Source organism: Lutra lutra, chromosome 13 (genome assembly GCF_902655055.1).
Source record: "Lutra lutra chromosome 13, mLutLut1.2, whole genome shotgun sequence".
Lineage (NCBI taxonomy): Eukaryota > Metazoa > Chordata > Mammalia > Carnivora > Mustelidae > Lutra > Lutra lutra.
In genome coordinates, this window is record NC_062290.1 from 64,059,859 (window position 1) to 64,076,874 (window position 17,016).

Sequence of the window (17,016 nt, forward strand, 5' to 3'; positions counted from 1 at the left end):
CTCTATAAGGTTTGGAAGTGAGTGTTTTATAATCTTCCTTTATTCCTGAAGATTTCCAGACAGCACCGTGTCTCATTGCATGGCTGTAAAAATGGATTTTCATGTCATATGTCTAAAGGAAAAACAACAGTGTTTGTTCTGTAGAGCATTTCAGAAGCTGTTTTAACAGGCCGGAGGATTAAAGCTTTTGCTCTTAAGATCAAGAGCTGGTCAGTAACTGCCTCTTGAGAAGAAGCCATGTTTATCTCTGGCCTTGCAAACTAAGAGGTGGACTGTCTTCACGGAGCAGGTGTTTGCAGACAGCTAGCAGCAAGATGAAACAAAAGCACCTCGCAATGAAGCATTGCCAGGTATCCAGAGAGGCTTCAAAGAAGCCCTACCCCCCACCCCTGCACCATCTGATCTCCATGTTTCAGAGGCTACACCTCAGGAACCTGATTTAGCAGCATGGTGAGAGTGGATCTCTCTCTCTACCTCTCTCTCTCTGTCAGAGAGACACCTACTAACAAGCGCTGTATAAACCAGACAGTTCATTTATTTATTTATTTTCATTTTTTCTTTTTGGAATCCCATTTGCTAACCTGTATCTCGAGACTAATATATTCTTCATCTATAGGCAGATCTACACAGAAAACCAATTATCATCAAAAGTCTGCTGCACGTAAGCATAGATGCATAACAAGGGAAGTTAGCACAGGATTCAAGTGTTCGGTAGCACTAGCTTTGACATAGCCCAATGTACTTATCTCCATAAGGAGCAAGACAGATTAAATCCCGTACTTGTTCTTTTATCTGGACTTGATCTAATAGCTTTTTCTAGTTCTGACATTTTATATTCAATTTCAACTTGATTTCCATTTTCTTCTGGTGCAAATGGAAGCATAACAGGAACTCAAAAGGGTCAGACAAAGCACAATGGTAGAGAACTGTGGCTCAAGATATATGAGGAAGAAAGAGTGCCCTTAGCCACACTCCATGACTTCAAATCTCTAGACCCAGATAAATTCTTTCCCACAATGTACAGAAACACAGACACTGTTTGTCATCCTCTGAGACATTGAGCCATCACAGAAATGAGAAAAGGTGCTTGTGTACTAGAAACAAGTACATGTTTTCCATTTTAAACTGAGAAATGATTTGAGCCTGAAAAGAAAGGACAAGCTACTAACTCAGTCTAATGTAAACCTCTGGAAAAGTTTAGGCAGGTTATTGAGCATTGAAAAGAATGAAGTGATCCCCAGGAAGCAACGTAAGTTCACTACCCATGAATTGCCATTCACTCAGTTCAAACTTTCTATTCTAGGTTGGGTTATTAGCAGGCATATGTATTTATTGGTTTATCAGATGTAAATGTAAATCATATTTAAGTCAATGAAAACAAATTCGAGTTTAAATCATAAAATCAAATGGATGGCATTTAATTCTCTTTCTGTGTTCCAAATGAGTTAACGCAACAGCAATTATATGTTCATTAGAAGTCTTTTTTTTCTTTTAAGATTTTTTATTTATTTATGAGAAAGAGGGAGAGAGCACAGAGTGAGGAACAGATGGAGAGGGACAAGCAGACTCCACACAGGGCGTGGAGCCCCACGTGAGTCTCCCTCTCACCATCCAGAGATCATGATTGGTCATGATGATCACCAGCCAACACCAAGAGCCCAAAACCCAACTGACTGAGCCACACGGGTGACCCTCATGAGAATTCTTAGTAAAACTCTGTAGTGAGTCCATCCTGACCGTGTGCCCACGCTACCTCCTAGAGTCACCTCAGAGGCAACATTTTAGTTCTAACACTATTGCCTCTATCTAGAACATCTATAAATTCCTCTTTCAGAATTCCCTTCTGAAGTTTACTTTCTGTCTTCCCAGGTAAAGAAAGTCATTCCCCTTTAAAGAATGGTTTTTTTTTTTAACTTTTTCAGAAATGGTCAAGTCTATTAGAAACAAAAAAGAATGAACTTCGATCACCTTGTCAATTAGATAAGGGGGTGGGGAAGTGAAGAAGGTAAAGATGAAGGGTATACACGTAAACCAAGGGAACCGATTCAGCAGGGGATCTTGTAAATTGGACCTGAAAGCAATCTTTAGACAGGAATTTTTTTTTAGACACCAATTTTTTTTATTTAATTTTTTAAATTTATTTTCAGCGTAACAGTGACACCAATTTTTTTAATGGAAGAAAATGTCCTTAATACTTTCAAATCCTTAAAGATCATCTTGCTTTCAAATGTTTAAAAATGCAGGTTTAAAATGATAAGGGAGATTGAATATAGGAAGACTACAGACTTTTCTATACTTTTCCTTTTTTCTGATACAGAATTGTAACCTGAGCCACAATATCTTTTAGTAACAGAATAGATTTCATTCCACTTCAGATGCATTTTTATATGTATGATTTTTTAAATTAAATAACAGATTATCTTCTTGGGCTCTCATAGGCTATAAATCTTAGTTCTTTTATTTAAACTTAAATGGAATTTTTAAAACACACAGGAAAAAAATATGGATAGTTTTAAGTTTATATCTCTGCTTAAATTCTTTGGAAAACAAAATTCAAAATTTAACTCTAAATGTAATTTTTTTAACCCATAGACTCACATTATATTCATAACAGTGTTACACATGACTTTAACCAAATTTTGAAAGTTAGGAGATCAGCAGTAGCGTCAGAAAGTAACCCCTGTGATGTTACTTTCCCAATATGCCTCATCCATGCAAATTTTCCCAGGGGACATTTCAAATAATTGTCACCAGAAGTTAATTGAAAAAGAAATTTTTAAAAATAAGAAATAAAGTTTATTTATAACTTAACCTTATCCAGGAAGGATTAAAGATGATTTACAAAACTATATATAATTCAACGAGTTTTTTTAAAAGCAAGGGAAGGATTAAAAAGAAAATGAATGTGGGGAAAGTAAGCCAGGACTAAAGTGAGCTTTCATGGGACGCCTGGCTGACTCAGTTGGTAATGTATGTGACTTTTGATCTCGAGGTTGTGAGTTCAAGCCCCATGTTGGGTATGAAGCCTATCTAAAAAATAAAATAAAAATAAAGTGAGTTTTCACATTCATGCTTTGAAGTCCTGTATACTTGCTAAATTTGACTTGGGCTTTCTAACAGCCACTACAAAGAAAGAAACAAGCAGATTCATAAAGTTAAAATTTTTTTAAAAAGAGTCTATTTAGAGAGGGGCAACATTCTAGGTTCTAATCCCTGAGGATAGAGGAGCTTAATCGTCGATTAACCTAAAATATTTCCTGATGGTAAACGGAGCTGGTTATGAGTAGAATTTATGTAATTTTCAGGAGTACTTGAAATATAATTCAGACCATGTCACTCCTCTGCTCTGAAAAGTTCAGGAGCTCACCATTACCTATAAGTTAACTTTTAACTTCTTGATCTGATATTTGGAATCCATCCTCAGAACCAAATCAAGGTGAGCTCCGTGAAGGCAGACATCATTTCCTATTCAATACTGTGTTATGGGCATTGTCACAAGCCTTTGTGACAGAGTGGGTGTCAACAGAGGCTCAAAGATACCATATAGAGGAACTCTCAATCAGCCATGAAAGCTGGTGGATACCTCTCCAGCTCTCATCTCTGTTCTTGAGAGACCTCCCTGCCAACTCTTCCTGTTGAATGCTGTCCAGCATCTTCAGAGTCGATAGTAATAATAATAATAATATCTCCGTCACCTACAATAGCCACATTATTATAACACTATACATTTATTATATTATATATATATTATATTATGTATATTATATTAATAATATTATTATTAATTATTAATAATATTATTATTAATATAATATACATAATATAATATATATATAATATAATAAATATACATATATAATATAATATTATATATATACTTATTTTATTATATGCTTATTCCTAGACACTGTAATAACATCGCTTTTCATTTGTATAGTGCTCTACAAAGTGGAGACACAATCATTTTAAACTGTTCTCACAATCAGCTTGCTCTGTGGTCCGAGTAGGGATCACAGTCCCTCCCCTACAATGCAGAAACCAATCTTGTAGATGAGCAATCTTTATCAAGTGGTATATGGCATTTACTCCTGATTTCCGCAATGGTATGTGGTGTCTTCCTCTCCTTCAGATCCTGGGGGAATTTTTGTTGCACGTCTCTTATGACACTTAGTAGTAACTCCATACGTCGTATGTAGTGCATTATAGTTTAAAAACACTTGCTCATGCTAAATTCCTTTATCTTTCTCATCCTCACAACAATTTCACTTAAAGAAAAATAGTCATCTCCTTATCTTAAAGCCCCTGCTACTCTCTCCACACTCTAAAAATGCAGAAAGTGAAAGCAGTTCAGTAGATTACACCAGCCATCACCACCACCATATCACTTCCCCATCCTCCAAGAACAAGGGAAACCAGCATTTTTAGATCCCTCCTCTCTGCCAGGTGTTGGGATGCATTTTTATAGGTAATACTGCTTCATTTTACCTCTCCTTTGCCTTTAGATTGTTAAATTTGATTCCCTTCCTCCCTGTCCCCTGAAAAAAAAAAAACACCCAGCCCAAATCTAGAAATAAAATATATACTTTCCTTCTCTGTGGATACTTCGATTACTGAAGGAAAAGAAAAAGGCTGGAGAAGCTGAGAAGGAATTGACACCCTTTCTGAAATGCTGCTGCATTGACTGATTTAGGGACCAGTTTGGGCTGGAGTTCAGCAGGATGGTATCACACATAGGGTAGATCAAAAATGTGCTGACAAGAGCTGCCAGTTAGAAGAATTTCTGTTGAAGACCTCATCAGGTAGAAGAAGACTCCAAGAGAGGTGATTTTGGTAAGGAGGCTTTTCATTCCTCACCTTGGCTTGGAGTGACAATTTCGAGACAGAAGGTGGCTGGGCAACAGAACCAAGATGGAGGCCACCACCAGAAATCTCCCGGTCTGAGTACAGGAAAATCCCTGTACCAAGATGTAGCATTACACAATTCCGAGGGACACTCTTCACATGGAATACAGTGGCCATAGTGCCCTTAGAGTTGTACAACATGTGGTCTGTCCGTGGAGTCTGGGTGTTTCCTCCATTCCACGGAGTACCATAGGGGATATCCATGTTGGAGACCCTCAAGAGAATTGGGAACTCTCATGCTTTCATAACTCATTTGATGATTTGGTGCTTGGTGTTTTGATTTCAGCTCATTTTATGACTTCCTGTAACTTCCTATTAAAGATGGGGCGTGCAGGGAGCATAATGGAATTCTCTAGACATGCTGAGTCAGAACATGAAGGACATGAAAACATGAAGAACATGAAGAACATGAAGTCATTCCCCAGCGTGACTCCTCCCACAGCATAACTCAGACTCCTTGTGGCAAAGACTTCCCCGGAAAGAGGTCTATTTTACCCAGATGGTGTGGTCTCCATTGTTTTAGCTATGTTTTCCTGGGGGAGAGCATTACCCTTGAGAAAGTGAATTTTAAATTATTCTAATTTATATATAGGGCCTGGTGACTATTCTCTACTCCTTTAGGTCTGTGGTTCTCAAAACTGACTGCACTTTAGAATCAAATGCCTAGTTTCCATTTAGGAACAATTAAATTGGGATCTCTGAGACGGAGTCCAGACAGCTATGTTTTTTATTTTTTATTATTATTATTTTTTAAGATTTCTATTTATTTGACAGACAGATCACAAGCAGGCAGAGAGGCAGGCAGAGAGAGAGGAGGAGGAGGCAGGCTCCCTGCTGAGCAGAGAGCCTGACTTGAGGCTTGATCCCAGGACCCTGGGATCATGACCTGAGCCGAAGGCAGAGGCCTTAACCACCGAGCCACCCAGGCACCCCCAGCTATGTTTTTTTAAAGGTCTCCAAGTGGCTTTGTTATGCCATCAGGGTTGGGAATCTATGCATCAGGTAGTTTTCTTTTTCTTTTTAAAGATTGTATTTATTTGAGAGAGAGAAAGACAGCTCATGCACACATGTGCAAGGGAGCAGGGATGGCAGAGGAACAGGGGGGAGGGAGGGGGACAAGCAGACTCCACGCTGAGTGTGGAGCTGGATGCAGGGCTCTATCTCATGACTCTGAAACTACCACCTGAGCTGAAATGAAGAGTCAGATGCTCCACCAACTGAGCCACCCAGACGCTCCACATCAGGTGGTTTTCTTATTATGCCTCCGATCTCACCCTCACTGACAAACTGAGCTTCGGAAGGTACGCCCAGCTGGAGAAGCTCTGTTGTGAAACTGGAAAAGAAACCAATGAGATTGCAAAAGCTGTGAAACAAACAACATCATCTAAAACAAATATTTTTCCAGTGCTACATTCCAGGCCACCAGCTGTGAACAAACAATGAATAACACAAGGCGCCTGCCCTCAATGAGCCGTGTTCAACTTGGAAAGACAGACATGTGAACAACTCTACTGCAGAGAAAAATTAAATGAAGGTACTGTGGGAGCACAGGCTGGGGAAAGAAAAGAGGGTTTGGGGGGAGAGAAAAGATTTGGGATGGATCTTCAGAGAGGAGTAAAATTTCCATCAACAGAAAGGAGGCAGAAAGCATTCCAGAGGGGGGAACAGCATCAGCAAAGACGCAGAAGCAAGAAAGTAGATGGGGTATTAAGGAATTACAGGAACCTGGTAGAGCTTCAGAAAATGGTGGTCTAGATGGCTGGACATTTAAATTGAAATATGGAGGGCCTCAGAAGCCCCTACAAGGAACTATAGGTGTGGGTGAATCTGCTATGATATGTGTCTTAGGTTGAAGGGGACAAGACACGGGTACAGAATTAAATAGTGCCATGAACAGATGTGAAACAAATAGGAACATGGCCAACATGAATTTTGATAAATGCAACTGAGATAATAACTCATCCTGCCCTTAGGCAACCCTCTGTCTGCTTGTCTGACTCCACTACTCTGGAAACCTGAATATACCTCGGTTGTATTCTTTGTGTCTTTTACATCATTCTTTCTGTTCAGAATACACTTTCCTTCCTTTGTCAATAATTCCTATGTATTGAACAAACTCGGAAATCATCTTCTCAGTGCTTCTTCCTATAGCACTTTTTAAGGACAGCTAATAATAGCGTGCTGTCTTCCCTTCCAGACTATAAGCCCCTAGAAGACAAGAATAGAATCTTTAAACCCTCAGTCACCAGGACTCGGCATAGTAGCTGGCTTGTTGGCCGTATAGACTGACGGAATAAATGAATGGGAAAGCTCTTACCATGTGTGGGAAAGATTTAAACTTAGCAATCGTGAGGGCACCCGGTTGGCTCAGTCGGTTAAGTGTTGGACTCTCAGTTTCCGCCTAGGTCATGATCACTGGGTTGTGAGATCCAGCCCTGCATCCAGCCCCCTGTGGAGGCCCAGACCTGCTCATGCTCAGCGGGGCAGGCAGGAGTGGGGGGGGGGGAGGTGTCTTCTTGAGCTTCTCTTCTTCCCCTTCCCCCCTCCCTCCTCCTCATCCTTCCCCCTCTTCAAGCATGTGCTCTCTCTCTCTCCCTAAAATAAATAAATAAGATCTTAAGCCTAGCAATCATGTCCTTTAAGGTTTAGGTACAGACATTCAGGAAATGTTTTCCATATTTAAAAAACCATATTGAGGGGTGCCTGGGTGGCTCAGTGGGTTAAAGCCTCTGCCTTTGGCTAAGGTCATGATCCCAGGGTCCTGGGATGGAGCCCTGTATCACATCGGGCTCTCTGCTCAGTGGGGAGCCTGCTTCCCCTCTCTCTCTGCCTGCCTCTCTGCCTACTTGTGATCTTTGTCTGTCAAATAAATAAAATCTTAAGAAAAAAAAAGACTCAACATATTCTTTAAAAAATAATAATAATAAATAAATAAATAAAAAACCATATTTAGGTTTTAACATTTCTCTTCTGAAGTATTCACTTCTGCAAGCAAAATGAGTTGCTGAACCCATCAATTTATTTCCATGGGGGAAGCAATATTTCTTTCTTTGGAAATAATCTGCCAAAGACATATTAAAGTTAATATGTCTTCGGCTAGAGGAAATACAAATACCACTCAAAAGCCCCTGCAATCCATGGAGACCTACAGAAGGGAAGAAATCCCCTAAGGGCTATGACAATGGTATTTGGGGGCTTGCTGGGTCCGAGAGAGAGGGAGGGTGGGACTTTTTGTGAATTTTGTTGATTTCCAATTCCTTAAATGTATTTCACTAGTTGGGGGATTAAAAGGTTTACTGGTGAGAGTGTCCGTTGTCAAAGGATTGAAGACAGACTCTATAATCCTGTAAAAGAGAACTCCGGCAGCTTCTCCAACAGGAATCTAGAAATATTTGGTACCTTGGAAATCATTGTGCCCTATTGTTCAATTCTCTTGGCTCTTCTATGATGATCCTGCTGTGTCCGGAAGAAATGGCAGCTTTCATGAGCTTAACTCGTGTCGTTCTCATGCTCTCTTTGCAAGGCGCTCTTTCTCCTGGCTATCTATCAGGTTTTGCCTCACATACTTTGATGCTGTGCTGTTAGTTGCACACATTAAGGATGGTTATGTCTTCTTGGAAAAGTAATCTCTTTATCATTATGTCATGTGCCCCTCTTTATTGATGCTAATTTTTCTTGTCCTGCAATCTGCTTTGCCTGAAATTAAAATAGCCATTTCTGTTTTCTTTTGATTAGTATTAGCATGGTTTATTGTTCTCTGTCCTTTTACTTTTAACCTTTCTGTGTCTTTATTTTTAAGATGGGTTTTGTGTGGAAAACATACTTGGATCTTGTTTTTTGTTACATTGATAATCACGCTGACCCAAAAAATGGTATATCCAGAGCATTCACGTTAAAGTGCTTACTGAGGGACGCCTGGGTGGCTCAGTTGGTTGGACGACTGCCTTCGGCTCAGGTCATGATCCTGGGAGTCCCGGGATCGAGTCCCGCATCGGGCTCCCGGCTCCATGGGGAGTCTGCTTCTCTCTCTGACCTTCTCCTCGCTCATGCTCTCTCTCACTGTCTCTCTCTCAAATAAATAAAATCTTTAAAAAAAAAAAAAGTGCTTACTGATACAGTTGGTTGAATATGTACCATGTTTGTAACTATTTTCTATTTATTGCACTTATTTCTCCCCTACTCCTTTTTGCTTTCTCTTGTATATCAATTCTGTTTCTTTTTAAACTTTTTTTAGTGATTATGCTAGAGTTTAGAATATATATTTATAACTAAATATACCTTCATTTTTAAAAAAAAGTTTTATTTATTTAAGTAATCTCTATGGCCCCACATGGGGCTTGAACTCAGGACCCTGAGATCCAGAGGCACATGCTCTTCCGACTGAGCTAGCCCAGCACCCCTAAGTATACCTTCAAAGAACACTATATCACTCTATGTGTAGTGCAGGTACCTTAAAACAAGAGTATTTCCCAATTCCTCCCTCCTATTCCTTAAAATATTGCCACTATTTATTTTATCTAATACATTGTTACTATTACTTTGAACTATTAGGTCAGTGAAGAATAAGAAAAGTACAAGATTTTATTTAATTTCACTTATTCCTTCTCCTGGGCTCTTCTTTCTTTATGTAGATCCAGATTTATGATCAATATCATTTTCTTTCTCCCTGAAGAACTTCTTTTAACATTTTCTTACAGAGCAGATCTACTGGAACTGAATTCCCTCTTTTTGCAGGAGGTGGGGGTGGGAAAGGAAACTGAGAAAGTATTTTTTCTTCACTTGTATGTAAAGGATAATTTTCCTGAATATCAAATTCTAAGTTTCTGTTTTATTGTTTTGTTTTGTTTTTACCTCCAAATATTTCCCACTACTCTCTTCTTGCTTGCATGGTTTATTGATGAGAATTCTGATGTAACTTGTGTGAATCAGACTAACACCATCTTGTACAGATCCACCATGATGCCTGTCTTGTGACCTGAAACCTTCTTGAGCACAATCCCTCTCCCCTCCACATTCTTTCTTTTTTTTTTAACCACAGCCTGGAGATAGGAATTCGACATATACCCATTTTTTAAAAGATTTTATTTATTTACTTATTTATTCACTTATCTCTAGCAATTGGAGAGAGAGGCAGAAGGAGATGGAGAGAGAGAATCTCGAGCAGATTCCACACGGAGTTCAGAGCCCAACTCAGGGCTTGATCCCATGACCTGAGCCAAAATCAATAGATGCTCAACCACCTGAGCCACCCTGGTGCCCTGACACACCTATTCTTATACATTCTCCCCTTGGGTAGTCTCTTAGCAGTACTCCCAGCCTCTAGGGCTATACAAGGCTCTACGGGTGGTGAAGTTGCAGAGATACATTTGTGTTGTGGGCACCCAATCAGGCTTCTGTTTTAAGTCTCTTTTTTTCTTTTTTTTTTTTAACTAATTCTTTTTTTTTTTTTCAAAGATTTTATTTCTTTGACAGAAAGAGAGAACACAAGCAATGGGAGCAGCAGGCAGAGAAAGAGGGAGAACAGGCTTCCCACTGAGCAAGGAACCCAATCATGGGGCTTGATCCCAGGACCCTGGGATCATGACCTGAGCTGAAGGCAGACACTTAACCATCTGAGCCATCCAGGTACCTTAAGTCCCTTTAATAAAATACTTCTCATAAAGCTGTAATTGACCTCTTTCTTCTGTCTTAGGCTTCTTCTGCCTTTGGAGGTGAGTTTGCATATACCTCCCCTTCACTAATAGTTTTCTATAGGTAAGGTGTTTTATTTTGTTTTGTTTTTTCTCTCTGGCTTCTTTCAAGACTTTTTCTTTTTTTTTTTTAAGATTTAATTTATTTATTTATTTGACAGAGATCACAAGTAGGCAAAGAGGCAGGCAGAGAAAGGGGGAAACAGTCTCCCCGCTGAGCAGAGAGCCTGACATGGGGCTTGATCCCAGGACCCTAGGATCATGACCTGAGCCGAAGGCAGAGGCTTAACCCACTGAGCCACCCAGGTGCCCCCATTTTTTTCCTTTTTTTGAGTTTGAATATGATATACCTAGGTATAGATTTTTTGGCATTTCTTTTACTTGGTTTTCTCTGAGCTTCCTGCATCTGTGGTTTGGTGTCTGTCATTAATTTTGGAAAAAGCCGTTATTATTTCAAATATTTCTTCTGTTTCATTCTCTTTCTCTTTTCCTTCTGGTATTCCAACTAGTGTATATTACATCTTGTGAAATTGCCCCACAGATTTATCCTGTTCTTTTCTTTTTTTTTTTTCCTTCTCATTCTGTTTTTTTCTTTGCATTTCAGTTTGGGGAGTTTCTATTGATGTATCTTCATCCTCACTGATTCTTTCCTTGGGACCATGTCCAGTCTACTGACAAGCCCATCAACGGCATTCATCATCTTGGCATTTTCTTTTGATTCTTTCTTAGAGTTTCCATCTCTCTGGTTACATTACCCATCTGTTCTTGCATGTTGTCAGCTTGTCCCATTAAGCCCCTTGCCATATTAATCATACTTATTCTAAATTCCCTATCTGATCATTACAGAAACTATGTTGTATCTGAGTCTGCTTCTGATCCTTGCTTTGTCTCTTTAGACTGTATTTCTCTCTTGCCTATTAATAGCCCTTGCCATATTTTGATGAAAGCCAGACATGATGTATCAGGTAGTAGGAATTGAGGTAAATAGGCTTTTACTGTGAAGTTTTGTGTTAATCTGCCTAGAACTAAGCCATATTTAATGTCTGCTGTACCAGTAGGTATCAGAGGCTTCAATTTCTTACAGTATTTTTGTTTTTAAAATTTTCCTAAAAACTTCTTATATAGAGATGCACCTTGCCCGCTCTTTAAGCTGTAATCCACTATGATTACATTAGAGTGGTAGGGTGGTGGTCAGGTGTGGGGGAAGGGAACATCCTATAATCAGTCTTTTGGTGGGTCTATGTCCTTTGGCTATGACTTTCACAAGTGTTTCTCAACCTTTCCCCTACCCCACCTTAGGAAAGACAGGAAGGTTAAGAAGGGAGAGTTAGGGAACTTCTCATCTCCACTCCCCCCACCCCCCACACCCAACCCTGTAAGTATCTGGCTAAATCTTTTCCTTTACAGAGCAGATCTTTGTGGAGAAGGCCCTGGGTGTGTTTCAGAATGGTTTGTTTTCACTGCCAGAAATAGGAGGAGTTTTTTCTTGGCTACAGAACTTGGTGAGGTTCCTAGAGGTAAAACCCATGCAGATGTGGGGTCCTCCCAAAGACTGCAGTCCCCAGGAGCTTCTCCCTGTCATACAAGTCTGCACTTCACCTAACAGTTTGGCTTTGTTCCTCTTACAAGGATGGGAGGGATGACTTTCAAGTTCTTTTCATGATGGAGCTGAAACTAGAAGCCCTCAGAAGTCTGTAAAAACAAACAAATAGCTCTGTGATTTATTCAATTAGTCACTTATTATAGGTACAAGTCATTGAACTACAATCTATGGGTAGACAAGCAAACAGGGATCCTGCCTTCATGGAGCTTATATTCTTGCAGAAAATAAAACTTTAAATTTGAGTCTAGTTGATACACAATGTTGCGTGAGTTGCAAGTGGACAATATAGTGATTCAACATGTTATAGGTTGTGCCCTGCTCACCAGCGTAGCTACCATTTATCACCACATGACACTGCTGCAAGATCATTGCTTACATTGCCTATGCTGTGCTTTTTACCCCGGTGATGAACTCATTCCTTACTGGATGCTGAGTCTCCCATTTGACTTCACCATTTTGCCCATCCCTTCACCCTCCCTTTCCTACTGGTAAATGTCAGTTTGTTCTCTGTCTGTATAGGTCTGTTTGTTTGTTTCTTCAATTGTTTTAGACCTAGAGGGTATTGTGCTAAGTGAAATAAGTCCAACCGAGAAAGACAAATACCAAATGATTTCCCTCAAATGTGGAACCAGGGGGCATATATTCTACGGTGGTCTGGTACAAGACAACGTCTCAACCCCTATGCTTGAATGTGTTATAGGCATGTAGAGGCATTAACTTCCCTAGCTTCCAGCGTAACTGGGCCACAAGGCAGAAGCTAAGAGCAACTTCCTTAGTTTTGTTTTATAAATATCATCATCTTCTATTTGTGCCCTGACAAGGAAAAGGTTGAAAAGCATTGAAGATGGTGACGAGACACATACTAAATTACTGTAATAAAATGGAGACAGTGATGTATCACAAGAAGATCAGATTATAAGGTAGGTATTTGGAGGAGGTAGGCATTAAATTGGAAAATTCTAGAAATATGGGGAGAGGTCACCTTTGGGGTGAACATGGAAAGATGAGTAGGATGAGCAAAGAAGGAGGGGCAACTGGTAGAGAATATTTCATATGGAAGATACCGTGCAGGATTGGGGAAAGGATTGGGATGAGGAATATCAAGGAGTTTAATTTGATTAGAGCACAGGATGTATGAAGGGGAGTAGTGGGAGATAGAAATGGGAGCTAGAAATCAAGGTTGCACCATGCAGAATATCTATCAAGTTGCTTGTCTGTATATCTATCATATGATATTTTATTTATTTATGTATTTCTTTATGTAGTTATTTATTCATTTATTTTGGGGGAGAAAAATGGGGGAAGGGGCAGAGGGTCAGAGAGACAGATTCTTAAGCAGACTCCACACCCAATAAAGACCCGATGCTGAGCTCAATCTCACAACCCTGAGATCAGGAGCTGAGCTGAAATCAGAGTCTGATGCTTAACAACTGAGCCACCCAGGCACTCCATCTATCATGTGATTTTAACTGACATTCATGATAATATAAAATTCAAGATTCCTTGCAAATGGCCAAAGTTTAAATAATTTAATATGATTCTAATGCTAAGTATGTTTACTGAGTTTGTTTGTTTGTTTGTTTGTGAGTAAAGCAGTAGAAGTTTATTAAGTGAAGATATAGAAAAAAGCTCTCAAGAGTGAGAGGGGTCCCAACACAGTTACCAAGGAGGGTCTGCAGGGTTGGTCTTTTATAGAAAGCTGACTAGGGAACTTAAATCTTTTTAACATCTCTATTGATATCACCATTGTCATTACAAATAGAAATTTACATCTTTGGAGGGTGAGCTGGCTAGTGAGAGGTGTGGCTATGAGGAATTAATGTCGGTGAATAAAGCAAAAATTAGTGGCAAAATTACCCTTGAAAATTGTTTACATTGTCTCTAAGGTTCATCAAGCATGGTTTTATAAATACTACCTTATGCAATAGGGCACACCAAGTTTTGAGAATAATTAAGGTAATTAAAAGAACAAAAACTGGAGTGTGCAGGGGACTTTCTAGGCAGATGTCTGGGCATTTAAGATACTGTACATGTGAAATGATTATCAAATTCCTAAGTGGTGAATGGTTGATGAGTGGAGAATTCCAGAGTTACTGTATGCTTACAGAGTTTACTCCTTTTGGTTTGATATGAGGTCTCTATAACGGTAATATACATGAAAAAACTGGTGATGTGGTGTGTGTGTGTGTGTGTGTGTGTGTGTGTGTGTACGTGTGTGGTGGTGGTGGTTGGGGATAGTAAAGCAGAAAATCGAGAGGGTTAAGTACCAAAGTCAGCTGGAACCAGGAATTTGAATGTGCTCCAAACGGTTTCTTTTTTGTGTACCTTCCACCTCCCTCCCCTCTCTATCTCTTTCATGGCTTTTTATTTTATTTTCAAATGGATGAAGGGCTTTAACAAGGGTAGGGATTACTGTTGCTAATTCACCACTATCTCAGAGAGAGGTAATAGAAATAATATTAAGGAAGGATCTATTTCCTTATTTGCTAGGAGGTTTTGTTTGTTTTAAATCAAGAATTGCTAGCTCTTTATTTATTTTCCTTTTTAATTGTGGGATAACTTACCTAAAGTACATAGCTCTTAGGTATGCAGCTTGATGAATTTTCACATATGTAATCACACCATGTCAATATAGAGAACATTTCCAGCACCCTAGAAAGCTCCTTATGCCCTCTCCTAGTTAAAGCCATCCCAGAGGTAACCACTATTATCACTTTATTTTTAACCTTTCTTTATCTCAGTTCCCAAGATGGTTGGAATGATAGAATGCACAAAGAAATAGAATGCATTCAGAACTGCAGTAGGTGTTTTAATAATTCATGGCTCAAGAAAAAACCTAGTGAGGATAGTGGCTTTTAAATGTTTTTTGAGGGACGCCTGGGTGGCTCAGTAGGTTAAGCATCTGCCTCTAGCTCAGGTCCTGAGCCTGTTGAGCCCCGCGTCTTGCTCCCTGATCAGCAGGGTATCTGCCTTTCCCTCTCCATCTCCCCCTCCCACCACTCATGCTTGCTTTCTCTTTTTCTCTCTCAAATAAATAAATAAAATCCTTTAAAAAAAAAAAGTTTTTTGAACATGACCTGTAGTAAAAAGAAAATACACCCCCCCCCAAGAAAACAAAAAAACTTTTTAACACCATGAACTAGGACATGCCTATATTCATCTCAACACAGTTACAAATAGGCTCTAAGAGCAGCATGGCTTCCTCTAATTTACCAGTCTATGGAATGAAAAACAGGGCCACTAAGAGCTCTGCTGTGAACATCTTCTTTCAAGAAACTAGTCAGCCTGAGGCTAGAATCCTAGCCCCAACCCCATATTCCTGGGAAAGGTATCTTGTTGTTCCAGTTTGAGGTGGGAGTCTGCTCCTGGACCTGTGGTCGGGGCTTGCATTCAGGCATGTACAAAATGGCTGCCAGAGGCTCATAACCGAGAGCACGCACATCTGGTGGGGAGAGGCATTTCCCAGAAAAGGACTGGGCTGGGACGATAACCTTGGAAGTCTATACTATGGTGCCAAATCTAAATTTGATTCTCAGGTTCTCCTTATACTCAATGGTACTAAAAAAAAGTATTTCTTAATTCATATAGTGAATATCTATTATTTTCTTAGTCTTTTCAATATTTTCATGTTCCAAGAACTGTGCTAGGTTCTAAGCAAATAATAATATATACGTTTCCTCAAGAAACAGCTTTATTCAGGTATGATTGACACTCAATAAACACACATACACATATTTAAAGTGTACAATCTGGGGGGCTCCCGGGTGGCTCAGCTGTTTAAGCATCCGACTCTTGGATTTTAGCTCAGGTCTTGATCTCAGGGTTGAGGGATTGAGCCCCAGGCTCAACGTGGAGTCTTCTTGAGATTCTCTCTCTCTTCTCTGCTCCTCCCCTGCTGGCATGTGCTTTCTCTCTCTCTCTCAAATAAATAAATCTTTAAAAAATGCATTAAAAAATAAAATGTACAGTTTGGTAAGTTTTGATATACGTATTAACCCATGCAACTAGTACCACAATAAATATAATGAACATATCCATCACCCCCAAAGTTTCCTCATGCCCCTTTGTAATTCTTCCCTCTGCCCTCACCCCATTTGGCTATTCTTTTTTTTTTTTTTTTTTAAGATTTTATTTATTCATTTGACAGCGAGAAAGCACAAGTAGGCAGAAGGGTAGGCAGAGGGAGAGGGAGAAGCAGGCTCTCCACTGAGCAGGGAGCTGGATGCCGGGCTTGAACCCAGGACACCAGGATCATGACCTGAGCCAAAGGCAGACGCTTAACTGACTGAGCCACCCAAGCACCCCTAGCTATCATTCTTATTCTTCAAATAGGTCCTGTAAGTCCTTATAAACACAAACTTGATTCTACTACTTAGAATGTGGTCTTTTCTCCCAATACGTTTTAAGATAGGCAATTTAGGAAGGCTATTTCTCTCTCTCTCTTACTGAACTTCGTTTAGATTTCAATTCATTCCTTTGGGTTTTCCAAGTAAGCAATCCTAATATCTGAAGAGATTTTTCCCCCTTTTACTTTCAAATATATACATATTTACTGTTTTATTTAGTTTTGCCTTCCCATTTCAGTTAGGACCTGGGGAGAATGTTGGCTGGTACCTGCAGGCCTGCCTGACAACTTCAGGGCTCCCAGGCATGAAAACAAAGGGTTCCACACATTGTATGTTTAAATATTTAGAGATTATAAATCAAGCTAACAAACTGTTAGATTAAAAAGCTTTATCCTGCTACCTTGACACACCTAAATGATAGCAAACATACAGATAACAGCCCAAAGGCTAGGTTCAAATTTAGAGTCCTTGAGTG